Source organism: Leptopilina boulardi, unplaced genomic scaffold (genome assembly GCF_019393585.1).
Source record: "Leptopilina boulardi isolate dan_hultmark-lab unplaced genomic scaffold, ZJU_Lbou_2.1 LbouV2_121, whole genome shotgun sequence".
NCBI classification, from domain to species: Eukaryota; Metazoa; Arthropoda; class Insecta; order Hymenoptera; family Figitidae; genus Leptopilina; species Leptopilina boulardi.
The window spans coordinates 2,306,197-2,320,972 of record NW_026137665.1 but is presented as its reverse complement, the minus strand read 5'-3'; the positions used below and the strand labels follow the sequence as shown (position 1 = coordinate 2,320,972).

The 14,776-nt window shown below is 24.3% G+C and overlaps 1 protein-coding gene across 1 annotated transcript in view; it reads right to left on the bottom strand.

The window, feature by feature from the left end:
• Nucleotides 1-10,722, bottom strand: part of LOC127286361 (GTP-binding protein Di-Ras2) — a 144,454-nt gene extending 133,732 nt beyond the window's left edge. The window contains exon 1 of the mRNA XM_051312764.1: nt 10,549-10,722. The gene's annotated coding sequence lies outside the window, so the exon portion shown is untranslated. The remainder of the gene's footprint in view (nt 1-10,548) is intronic.
• Nucleotides 10,723-14,776: the final 4,054 nt, after the last annotated feature.

Below are 14,776 nucleotides of genomic sequence, written 5' to 3'. Positions count from 1 at the left end.
TGTAGAAAATAATAAAAAAAAAAGTTTTGAAAAATTGATATTTAAAAAATTTGAAACTTCTTAGTCGTGAAGTTTCTCAAGGTCGAGAATTACAAATCTGAATTTGGATTTTAAAAATTCAAAATGTCGTATCCAATGTGGCAAATGAAATTTTAAAAAATTGTTGAATATTTAATAAATTTGTTATTTGGAGATTTTTATAGATGCTAATTATAAATTTGACATCAGTAACTGTCATATGGACTTACGACTATATTCACGACCTTCAATTTTGAGGTTATGTTCGTTTTTTTCTACCTATGTTTTTGAACATGACTTTGATTTTTGAGGTTATGTTCGTTTTAATCGTTTGACATTAAATTCGTAATCAATTGCCCTATTTCAAGAGAATTAAATTTATTTTTTAATTTCCACTATTTTTACTTTTTGAAAAACAAACATCGGATTTGAAATCAGCGACCCCAAAAACTCATAGGAAGTTTCATCAATTTTTCTTTTTTCAAATTTTGTTCACGAGGTTGTGATTGTCAAAAAAAAAATTGTTTTTTTATAATATAAAAAAAATTACATCCACCAATTTCAGATAAATATAATTTGAAAGTTAAAATTTAGAAATGAATAAAAAATTGAAAAAAAAGAGGAACTACGTTTCATGAAGAAAATCCACAATGACAAGGTTATTTTATAGACATATAGGGGAAAGAGTGGCCTACAATTTGGATCATTTTCTAAAAAATTAATTCAAAAAACTTTACGTCTAAATTCTAAATATAAATTAGGGTTGCGTATACCAAATACATACGTCTAAAAATTGTAAGCCATAGTAATTTATTATTTCTAAAGAAAATCGAAAAAAAAAATGTTTTTGAAGAAGCGAAGTGTAATACCATTTGTTTAATGATGATTTTTTTTATAGATAGGAAATCCCAGCTGGGGCCAGATTGAGTTATTCCATTTTTTATTTATAATTGTTAATTAATAATTATATAAATAATTTAACAACAAAAGAGTAAATTAAATGAATAAATATAATTTCCTTTTAAATTAAATTGTATTAAAGATGACGACTAACAAACAATGTATATAGTAGAAAAAGTAAAAAAAATATTTATATAATTTAAAAATTAAATAATAGTGTATGTATTAGATTTTCAAGTTTTGGTACAAGTTATAAATGAAAATCTAGAAATAACGCAAACCTATGAAATAAAGAAAACTGCGCACGAGGGGAATCGAACCTACGACCTACGGACTTATAGATTAACGCTCTAACCTCTATGCTAACGACGCGTACCTGCAGACAAGTTTTAATTTCTCAGTATCAAAGATGTGAAAAATATGATTAGGTTAGACAATAAATTAAAATATAATCACTTACTTAATTTCATTTATTTTAATTTAACATTTTTACCAGTAATTAATAAGTACCAAAGTATAGTTGTCGTTGAAGTCAAAATTTTGTTCAAATTATGTTCAATTATTATTAATAAATTGAATAAAAATAGGAAATAAATGATTGAGAGTGGGTAAGCCCAAACTCAAAAAACGACTAAGTTATTATTATTAATTAGCTTAGTTCAACAAATTAAAAACTAAGAACTTGACATACATTTTATTTATTCAGGGAAGGTATTATTTAAGCATTAATATAATTAACTAAAGTTTTCAATTTCCTTATTTTTCCTGAAATGTGAATTTTGCCCATATTGGCTTTTGAAAAAATCTCCAAACGGCATATAAATTAAATATAATTAACTAGTTTTATTATTTCTCATTTTTTCTCAAGTTTTTTATTTATTTATAACAGAATATTAAATTAAATTTCAGTTTGGGAATACTTTGGGAAATCCCAATTGGGGCCAGGTTGGGTTGACCCAAACTTTACCCATAAGTACAATGAAAAACAAAAATTTTTTTCAGCTTTTCACAGTTGCGCTTTTTTGTATATTTCTTCAGCATATTATTTAAATAATAATATTTAATTAACTTAATTCTTTTATTTCTTTATTTTTCAAACTTTGGGAAGCCAAGTTGGGCCCAGTCTCACTTTGGGCGACTTTGGGAAGATTTCCACACGGGATCTTTTTTATATTCCAAAATACCATTTTTTTTGTATTAACATAATTTTTTAATTATTTCAACCAAAAAAAAATTTTTTTTTATCTCAAATAAATATTTATTTAAAGTAAACGTTTTGTTAATAAATTTTTTTTAAATAAATTTTTCGAACAAAAGAAGCATTTGATTGAACCAAATAAACTTTTGGTTGATTTAAACAAAAGTTTGGTTAACTGTATCAGGAACGTAAATTTATTTGGTTGAATCAACTGAAATTTAGTGGTTTTAAATAAATTTTTTTTGTAAGTGCGGCATATTAAAATAAAATAAATTTTTTAAATTCCATTTAAAAATGAATAATTGCACAATGAGAAAAAAATTTTGTTTTTTTTTGGCAAATTTCTCGTATATTGTCTCAATTGAATTAGAACACTTTTATTCTCTATATTATTATTATTCCTATATATATATATATATATATATATATATATATATATATATATATATATATATATATATATTACAACAGAATGTGTGAACAAAAAAGAAAATATATAGAATTATTCATTTCAAAATCTATATATAAATATTATTTTAAAATTGAGAATTTGATAAAGGAAATAGAATAAGAGAATTTGTGTTAATGTTGGAGAATAAAGTTTTTGTTTCAAGATGAGTATAAATTTGAATGAGGGTGAATATATTCATTTTATTTCATTTTTTTTTTATATTTAAACGTAAACCATTCGTTTTTCAACATTTCTGAGGTTAATTCTTGTGATAAATTCAACTTGTAAAGAGCGAAAATTTTTCGTGGGTTATCTCGTCAAGTTGTAAACTTGAGATTTATCGCGCTAGAGTCTTCACTTTTAGGGTCGATTTCAGTAGGGTAAAAAAGGTATAGGGATTGTTTGAAAAAGTTTCTTTTATATATATAGACATGTGTGTGTGTGTGTGTGTGTGTGTGAGCCATATAGTAGCAATTTCTTATATTGATTGGGTGTACTTATATTTGCCTTTCGAATCGAAAATACTCACAAAAGGAACATATTATGAAAAAAAGAAAAAAAAAAAAATATTATGAAGAAAAATTTCTTTAAAAAATAATAAATTGCATTTACTATTCAATATTTATGTCTTAGATATATTTATTGAAATGAAGAAAAAATTGATTTAAGTAATTACATATTTTATATATAAGTATAATAGTATAATAGTAGTGTAGTAGTGATCCAATAAAAATATATAATATATGAATTAGAGGAGGCGGGACAGTCAATTACAATGTATATTCATTTTCATTTCCGCACTGCCATTAACTTCAATTTTTTAAATTTATATATTTCCACTTCAACTGATTCTAATTTGAATTAGTGACTCAATTTTTGCTTTTGAATAATTAGTAAAATTTAACTAATAGTAAAAAAAAATTTTTACTATCGAATTAGTGGGATTTATTTAATTTAAAAGCAAAAAGTGAGTCACTAATTCAAATTAGTTAAAAAATTTACTAATTCAAATTTTAAAAAAATGTAGTACTAAATATTTTGTAAAAATTTCAGTCCGATCTGATAAAATTTTTTTTAATTGGATCACTTGAGAAATTTTGCCCCATATATATATATAAAATAAGGAATATATATTTATAGCAAAGGGGCGTGAAAAATATATGGAATCAGTCAATAGAAAATTAGAAGATATCAAGTTTCTTTTCTACATTTGTCTAATGTACTAAAGAAATTATTACTGATCTTTCATAATAAGAAATACCCCTAAAAATATATATATATTCAACGAACCCCTAATCCATATGATTTATCATCACACTAACTTTAAGGGTAGTTTTCAATACAAAGCGATTCTTAATATGAACTATAGGAATCTTTTATTCACAGCGTGGCTATAAATTAACAATGATTCTTGTTTGACAAAAAAGAACGGAGGTGGAAACTTTTTTCAATTGTTCAATTTTCATTATATATTAATATAATAATAGTAATACAGATACTAATAATAATATACTAATACTGTACTGAAAAAAAAAATTTATTCGGTTACTCAACTATTGTCGAATAAATAATATTTATTTTTATTAAATAATTTATTATTATTTGTGTCAATTAAATGTTAGGTATATTTGTTTCAAGTACAAGAATTATTGATTTAAATACAATTTATTTAATACAAATAATTATTTGGTTCCAGTAAATAATATTTATTTGATAAGTAATATATTATTATTATTAAATTTGATAAGTCAATGATTAATCGATTATTTGAATTAAATAAATTTTTTTTTATTATAATAGTATAATAATAAAAATAAATATTAATAATAATAATAATAATTATTTTCTATTATTAATTATTATTAATAGAAATAAATATAAAAAAATAATAATTAATAATAAAAATAAACATAAAAAAATAATGAATTGTATTTATTTATATAATATGAGCAGTGATCTTCACCGGAAAAAAATCCTCTTGTTTCAAGAGGATTCCTCTTATTTCAATGCATATTTTCCTCTAGTATATGCTGCAAAAGGATGTCCTCTAGGTTTAAGAGGATTGTCATCTATGTAAAATTATTCCTCTTAATTTAAGATGATACTCTTATTTTAAGAGGAAAATATCATCTTAAAAAAAGAATTCTGAAATAATAAAAATGCAATCATCTAATTTGTATGTCATAGATATAATCTATAAAATTAAAAGGAATAAAATTTGTTATTCCATGATTTACATCTATTTGAGTATAAATAAATTGAAATTGATTTTAATTTTTTTGATTAAATCAACTAAATCTATTTTTAATAATATTTTTATGCGCAAAACATATAATTTATTTTAAATAAATTTTCAAATAAAATTGAAATAAATAAAAATCGTAATAAAATAAATTTTTAAATAGCATAACCTCAAAATTATTTAAATTTTCTCAAAAATTACTTTAAAAAATTTCTTTTACCTTCAAAAATAGGCACGTATTGTGTAAGTTGTAACTCTATCAAGATATTTAAAAGATTATTATCCATTTTGGTTTATTCCCCTTTTTTCACATAGAAACTAAAACTTTTTCACGTATGATATGCGATTTATGACGCGACGTAAATGATATGACGCAATCATCTTTGCGCATGAGCGACTTTCTATGGGAAATCCTCTTAGAATTTAGAGGAATATTCTTAAACATAGAAGATTATTCTAAATTCTAAGAGTATTATTTTTATTCTAAAAAGATTATTCTAAATATAAGAGGAATGCTCTAGAATAGTAGTCCTTTTGTTTCGATCCTCTTGAAATTAGAGGAAAATATTCTCATTTAAAGAGTAATACTCTTGTTTTAAGAATAAAATTCAAGAGGATTCTGTAAGAGGAATTTTCCTCTGAATACAAGAATATTTTTTTTTTCGGTGTTTCGTACAAATGTACTTAATTATGAAAAATAACAAAAGAATAATAATGAAATAATATTATTATATTTTGTATAATTATATAATACGTAAGTTTATAATAATAATAATTAAAAAAAGAATGTCACGGAATTGAATTTATGTTATAATAATATGCGTTTAAAGCCGCTGATACATGTTATTAATATATATATTTACAGTCAACTATCTTTAGATCTTTGAAGGGGGATTTTTCTCTATAACAATATAAAATATTTATTTGATATTATCCTTCATATGATTATGATATGATTCGTTCTTTAATATACATATATATGCATCTTTTACGACTTTCTTCGAAATAGCAATAACTAAACATAAATTTTTATATTTTCTATTTCAAAAGGAATATCTTCGCAGGTTTAATATTGCCTATCATAAATTTTAATGCAGTTGTTGCATTATAATATCTTTTATAACGATTATATTTAATATAAATACCTATACTGAGTTTGCTAATATTTTACTATAGTATAATATTTAACATATATGGGATATTTCACGTGAAGTGATCAAAGGGAAAGAAAATGGATTTTTTCTTGTTAATTATTTTTTTCTCTCATTAAATATTGAAATCAAATTTTTTTATTATATTATCAGTTTTGAAAGCTTTTTTTGATGTTCTTTCCATATGTGTGATTTTCATTACAAAAATTTTTTTTCAAAATAATTATAAAAACAAGAAAATAAATAATTTTTTATTTTTTTTTTGATATAAGAAGACTATTGAATAAAATATTTAAGATTGTGTTATATATTTTACAAATTCAAAAAAAAAAAAAAAAAAAAATTTCTGTCACAATGGGACTCTATAAAATAAATCGTGAATCAAAGTCAATCCAATTTAGAATGTTATTTCGATCACAAGTCACGCTCGTATGTTCGTAACTCAATTTCACGGCAAAGAGTTTACCTGTTTGGTAAATCTACTGTATATATATAAAAAAAAACATGTTGTAAGTCCTCAATAGTCCACTTCTACTTATAACTTTAGTACTATAAAGAAATTATAAATAGTTAAATAATATTTGAATTTCTTTACATCAATGGTGGTTTTTTAAATTTTCTCAAACTTTATTTATTCGTAAAATATTCTTTTTTTTTACTTTTACACACATTAAAATAATAAGAAAATTTTGTATTAAGTTTTACAGTGGGCCTTTTAATCCTTTTGTTTATATAATTTGTTTAAAAAAAATTTTTCTTTTTTTTTATTTTTCAAATTAAAATTTATTTTAATTTGCTTCTCTATGAGTTTACTAAAACATCATAGTGCCCAAAATACTTTTCATTTCAAAAAATAAAAAACAAAAAAAAAGTGAAATTTTTTTTTTTAAATTATATAAACAAAAGGATCTAAAACTTCAAAACTTATTACAAAATTTTCTTATTATTTTCATGTACGTGTAAAAATAAAAAAAAAATCGCGTCCAAATTTAAAAAAAAAAATTTAATTTATTTAGAAAAAATCGCTATTTTTTCTAAACAAATTCAAAATTATTTTTTTTTGTTAACATATTTTGAAAATTGATAAAAAACTGAAACTTTTTTGTATGTTGGTGATAATTCCTAAATTTAATACTTTTAGAGTTAGATGTCATTGAAATTAGGAGTATTTTTAAAAAAAAACCCAGAAAATCAGATTTTTAAAAATTTATAACTCGAAAATTTAAGCACTTATAAAAAAATAAAAAAAATACGTAAACCTTTGTTTTCTATAAAGATTGAAAAAAATATATTTACCATATATATGTATACATATTATAATCATTAAAAAAATGATATTGATATTATACTTTAATATATTTTATAATAAAATAGTTACTCCCTTGCACGCATCTATCACTATAAAAGTCAAATTACTCAATGAAAATTAAATATAGATTTTGTACCCCTAAACACATCTTCCTATTTATTGAGGTACCCTCTATATATATATATATATATATATATATATATATATATCTATAATACAATATATTAAGATATATAACATCAATAATGTATTTTGTGTATCAATCTTTATCAGTTTTATTCAATTAAAGTAAGTGTCCTTCCCCTGAAATAAAAATTGGGTTACAGATGAAATTGTAAAGAAATATATATATATATATATATATATACTAGGGGCTTAATGTTTAGACAATTTCTGGAATTTAAAACTATTATTAATATTTTATTAATTATTTCTTTAAATGTCATTTACGATTTTTATTAACAATAATTTTTATTATTTTCAATTTTTAAAACAAAATTTATCTAATTTTTTAAATTTTCCAGCTAAAATTTGACCTACATTTAAGGTTATGTTCGTTTTTTTAAATCATTTTCCTTCAAAGTTTGACCTAAATTTTGAGGTTATGTTTGTTCCTTTGTCTTTTTGCGCCGAATTTTGGCCTAAATTTTGAGGTTATGTTTGTTTCTTGGTCGTTTCCCGACAAAATAACTTAACCTTAAAATTTAGTTCAATTTCGGCGGAAAATCCACCTCTCCTTCAACGTAAGGAAGGAGGGGGGTCTTGCGACTATATTCACAGTCTTGAAACGAACATAACCTTTAAATTCAGGTCATTTTTGTCAAAAAATCTACCTCCACTTGCGGCTATATTGAAAGTCTTGAAATGAACATAACCTAATAATTTATGTTATTTTTGGCGGGAAATACGGAGAGAGATGAGGGAAGGGGGAACGACTTGCTGCTCTATTCAGAGTCTTGAAACATAACATAATGTTTGCGATTTAAACTTAAGGGTTAGTTTACAATGGCGGCATGAAAATTACCACTAAAATTCCAGTAGAACGTCCGAAATATGCCAAATCTTTATATTTTTGATACCTGCCCCATCCTGCTTTTTCTCTATTCTAGTTCTTTGCCCTGTATCGAAAAAATCTATCATTTCCTGCAAATTGGCAAAATTCGGATGTTCCACTTCACAGATTATTTAATATTTATTCAACATGATTTTGACATGATTCTTAACTTAAAAAATTATGTTTTATTTATCATTCGTAGATGATTTTAAGTTCAAGTTCATTCTGTGTGTATTAAATTTACTGTATTTTTATCCAATTTGTTCCACATAATATAAATAAAATAATTAACCAAAGAATTATTTTTTATTTAAAATTAATATATTTAACTAAAATTATTGATTCAATCGATAATAATTCTATTAATCTTTTCGTTAAAAATAACTAATTATATTAGTTAAATTCACTTTTAGGTTAAATTAAAAAAATTAAGATTTTTCGTAACTAATTTAATTAGTTAAATTTGTCTATTATTTCACTAAAAATTAGTTACTTTATTACTATTAATTATTACTATTACAAATTACAACAATAAATTGAATTGTAATTGAAAGTAGTGAATTTCAATTAGGGTATATAAATCTAAATATATATAGAGAAAAATTTCCAATTTTAAATTTTTCAAAATTACAAAACTGAAAATTCGAAAAACATTTTTTTATCAAAATAGGTACAAATATATTTAAAAAAATCCATAGTAAAAAAATTAATATAAAATATAATAAAAATATGTTTAATATTACTTTTAACCCTTTTTTGTTAAATTTCTCATTTTCACTTAATAATTCGAAAAAAATTTTTAAAAAAACATTTTTAAAAAGTCTAAAATTAAAATTAAAGAAAAAAAAAATCTTGTTCTAAAATTGTGTTCGAGCAAAAATTAATTTTTTGAAAAAATCAAAATTTCGGGCAAAAAAAAATCAAAAGAAAAAATTTTGTTCTAAAATTACAAAGTTCTGTACATTTGTTTGTGCTAAAATTATCTTTCAAAACATTCAAAGTGGAAAACTTAAATTACTAGGAAAATTAAAAAAGTCCTACTAGACTTTTTTCTAAATTGAATATTTTTCGATATCAAGCAAAAGTGTTTCTTTATCATTTAAATTAATTGCCGTTTTTTGGAGAAAAATAATATTTTTTCATCAACAAATTCTATTTTTTCATTTTTTATGTCACAATTAAGCAAAAAAAAAAAAACACACAGTACAATTAGGCACACGATTTGTTATTTGAAAATTTCAATTTTAGACGTATTTAAAAAATGTTTTTTAATTTTTTTGCCCGGAATTTTGAGTTATTCAAAAAAATAAATTGATGCACAAAGAAATATTTTTCATGTTTTTAATTTTGAAATTTTAGTTTGCAACTTTTTTTCCTCACTTTTGTATACCGCAATTGAAATTCAATTTCTTTTTGTAATTCATAATTAATTCTACTCAAAAATGTATAGTAAATTTTACAAGGAAAATAATTTTTTTTATTCAAATTGTTCGAAAGAAAAACAAATTTTTCATGCTTTCTAAAAAGTTTGCGTAAAATTTGAAATGAGTTCGATTCGAAATTATAACGATTCAATTAAATAAATACCATTTAATTTAGCGGTTTTATAATATACATATTTAATTTTAGCAAAAATTGAAAATAATTTTTATATTTAATATTTTGAATTTATTTTTGTATATTTTTAACGATATGTCAAAACTTAATGTTTCTGTACAGAAATATTTTTTAAATGCACAATGTCACGTGGTAAAACTTTTTTGCTGATTGTAAAACTGATTTATAGCAACATTTAAATCCATCACACATAAACAAAAAAAAATTCTATTTCATACGAACGTTCATCATAACTTATAAAACAAAAATCTAAACAGAATTAAAAAGTTTTATTGTAAAACAAATTTTTCTTATACATATTTCTTTTTTTTATAAATAAAAAAAAAAAAAATAATCTTTCTTTATCAATTATAATTTTTCAATATAAATTTCTATAAATATTCAAGTCTATTTAAAATACTTCCTCTATTATATGAGGATGCAATATAATTATTGATAAATCAATTTTCAAGAAGGAATGTTATTTTCATTGATTAAATAGCGTTACAAATTTCATTATTGGAATCCATTAATTATAAATCAATTTGTTTTAAACTTAGTTTTTTTTTTATTATAAATAGAAAAATTATTGAAAAATTTGTTTGAAATAAAAAAAAAATGTCACTTACTACTTATATGTGTAGCAAACTTTTAAAATCTTCAACAATTGAAGGCAACATATTATATTTTGTTATTTACTAATTTTTTTTTTCTTTTTATGAAACAAAAACGTGGTACCGATTGAAGAAGCGAAAAAGAAACGCTCCAACACACGAACGAAACGGCACTGAGCGCCGCGACGCGTGGCGTCTCTTGATATGAATGCGGGCGTGTTGAATCCAACACTGATATCGTATACATTCAAAGAGTCTGCGCATAATTTTTCGTCCTTTAAAAACAAAAAAATAAAATAAATTCATAAGCACGATTACAACATTACTTTTAAAATTATATTTATCACATTATATAAAATTTTACTTTTTCACATTTCATTAAATTTTATTCAGTTGAAAATTAATGAAAAACAAAATAAATAACTTTTTGTACTCGGCGAATTATTTAATAGAAAAACCCTAAAAGTATATTTAATGAAATATTATATAGTGAAAAATAAATTTTAACGACAACAAAATTTCTTTTCATATATTATATAAATAAAATTAAAATAAAATTTAATTAATTACTTATTTGATGTACATACTGAAAGAAAATTATTTGATCTAAAAAAATGATTTATATTGTTATTATTCATTATATATGTATATAAATGAAATAAATACTTATACTAAACTTAAATATTTTATTGCTTCCAATAAATAGTAATTTGGATCAAAATAAAATTAAAGTTAAAACAAAAAAATTGGTGCAAATAAATATTACTTTCAATCAACTACGAAAATTATTTTCTTCAATAACCCAGGCAGAAAAGTCGGTGCGGTGGTGTGCCGATGCTTACGACCGGCATGACACCAGCCCGGTGGTAAAGTCGGAAACCAGTACCGACATCGTTGTACCGTGCCGGATGTTCAATGACGACCGGCATTACACCGGCACCGGCCCGGTACTACCATGTAATAACGTTTTTATACCGGCAATGGAGTTCTGCCGGCTTAAAAATTAGCACCGGCCCGGTACCACTTGTCAATACCGTTTTTATACCGGAAACGGAGTTATGACGGCATCACAATTAGTACCGGCCCGGCACCGGCCTGGTACCACTTTTCAATACTGTTTTTTCACCGGCAATGGTGTTTTGCCGGCATCACATCAAGTCTTTTCCAATTTAATCTTATAGAATTTTGATAATTTAATAAGATATTAAATTAATTTCATGCCACTGCGTTTCTGAAAGTTTTTTCTTTAAAGCTATAGTACCGGGTCGATACCGTGCCAGCGGTTTATCTTTTGCCTCCGTCCCAACGTATATTGTTATAAATGTATGTATAGTACTAAATAATTATTAACTTTGCCATTACATAATTGAAATTGACTTTTAGATAAGTTGTTTTCTATTAATTTAGAACTTTTTGCAAATGGTCCTGGTTTCAAACTTTATAAGCGCACTTTGCATTTACTTCTCACCGCGCCAGCATAACGCCGGCAGAAAATTAACGAAGTATTTTTTAGCACCGACCGGCGGAAATGCCGGTATCTCGCCGGTAGTGTGCCAGCAGTAAACCGGCATGAAAACACTAAAAACAAGAACCGGGGCGTATATTTCCCGGGTTATCATTGTTGACTGGACCGGCAACGGGCCGGCGAAAATACCGGTATCACGCCGGCACCGGCAAGTCCGCCGCCAGTACCGGCCCGGTACCATGCCGGTCGTCGATTTCTGCCTGGGAATATAGGTTTTTGTATTCAAATAAATATTTACTTGTAAAGAATAAATTTTTTTGTGTTTTGATATAAATAAAAAGAAAATGTTTTGAATTATAATTATTTGTTTATCTGAATTGGGTTCATTAAAAGTAAAATCTTTTTAATTGAAACAAATAATACTTTTTTCAGCTCAAAGTGAATATTAAGAGAGAGGAATGGTCTCTGAAATTTTTTGGCAAGAAGAGACCTTTAATTATCGCTCTTTAAAAACGGCACTAAACGTGAAAATGATAAATATTGATTTTAAAATACTTTCTTCTCGAAAGACGGACACTTTTTACAAAAGCAACTAGAGATCCTTATCTTATATAAATTTCCTAAATCCTAAATATTATACGAATCCATACAAAAACACGATTACAAAACGAAAAGTAATATAATGAGGGGTTCATTACCTCCTGCCGCCGTCAGATGGCAGCAGCATGCAGGGCACATAAAGTCGCAGCTGTTATTAGATTACTTTTCTACTTTTTGTTTTGCAACCATGTTTTTCTATGGATTCGTACCGTCTTTTGGATTTAGGAAATTTATAAGATGAGGATTTTGGCTGATTTTGTTAAAAGTGTCCGTGTTTCGAGAAAAAAGTATTTTAAAATCAATACTATTTCACGTTCAGAGCGATAATTAAAGGTCTCTTCTTGCCAAAAAATTTCAGAGACCATTCGACTCTCTTAAATAAATTTTGTCCCTCTTAAAATAGTTCTTTTAACATTATAATTTAATACATAAGTGTTTATTTCATGTTTTGAAATTTGTGGCCTTAGGTCTTTATTAAGAGAATTACGTTATTTTCAATATGTCAAAAATTTTGTTAAATTATTTATTTTCAAAATCTTTTGTCTATGCATTTCACCATGAACATGGATCTTCAGGACTAGAATTACAAAAACAATTTTTTATGTCATTATAATCAAACACAAAGTCTCATCTATAATTTTAGTACGTACCGCATATAAATTGGAATAAGTTATATTTAGAATAAGAACGAAGTTTTTAGAATAAAAATCTGTAAAAACAATTATGTTATTATTTTTTAGGTTAAAATAGTAATTGCAATTTTAATATCTAAAGATCAGACTTACCATAGTAATATTTTTAATATGTTTTAAAAGATTTTTTGTTTACAATTTAATATAAGTCATTATTTAAGTTATGGGTTTGTTATGGTTTAAAATTTAAATTTAAAAACATGGGAGCACATGGTTGTGCTACCCATGACAGTTAAACTAACCTAAAATATGAGAGGGAAAATATTTTTGAAAGCTGGAATATGAGATACAAAAACGTAATACTTGTAGTCTACTAACAGGAGTAAAGAAGTTACTTATTAGTCATTTGAATTTATATTTAAATTGATTATATCATGATATAAAATAGAAAGGTTTTCAGTGTCTGATCTAAAGTTCATGGAATTACTATTTTTTACAATGTGGAACATTTCAGTGATATTTCTTTTTCTATAGTTTTTTTCTGTGTCTAATATAAAAATGTCTTTAGAGTTAAAATTCGCTTTATGGTTAAGTTCAGTGGTATGTTTACAAAGAGCTGTGTTTTCCTTATTATTTTTTTCTGCAATTTTATGTTGGTAGATTCTATTTTTTAAGTGTTGTTTTGTTTGTCCTATATAGACTTTGTTGCAATTTTTACAATGTATTTTATATATTACATCAGTTTTCTCAAAATTTTGGATCTTATTTTTGAGGGAAGGATAAATAATATTGCAAAGTTTGTTTTTTGTGGTGAATATAACAGTAATATCAAATTTTTTACAAATAGTATGAATTAATATAGATATTTCAGGAATATATGGTACTACTAATGTTTTACTAAAATTGAGGTTGTTTTTTGTGGTATTAATGTTGGTATTAGAATCATTATTATAATGACATAAAAAATTGTTTTTGTAATTCTATTCCTTAAGATCCATGTTCATGGTGAAATGCATAGACAAAAGATTTTGAAAATAAATAATTTAACAAAATTTTTGACATATTGAAAATAACGTAATTCTCTTAATAAAGACCTAAGGCCACAAATTTCAAAACATGAAATAATATAATTGGTATATAATTGGTCTACAAAAATAATTGAATTGAATTATAATTTAATTTTTTAAAATCGGATACAAACACTACAGCAATATAATTATTTATACCCAGATAACACACGTACTAGTACGGTAGTAGTATAATACTAGTACGACGTACTAGACGTACTAGTACTGTACCAGCCATGTACCTTCGCACGGTACCAGGTACTGTACTAGTACGGCGTACCGGTATGCAATATCGGTAGAATACGAGTACTATACGAGTACGACGTACTGAAAACTTTTGTGACTTAGTATAACGTACTGTTATTGTACTGGTACAATACTAGTATGATGTACAATATAAAATATTATATACCCTCCCCTTTCTCTTCCCACAATAGTATTTTCATTATTTTCATTTATTATTCAAAAGAAAATCTGTG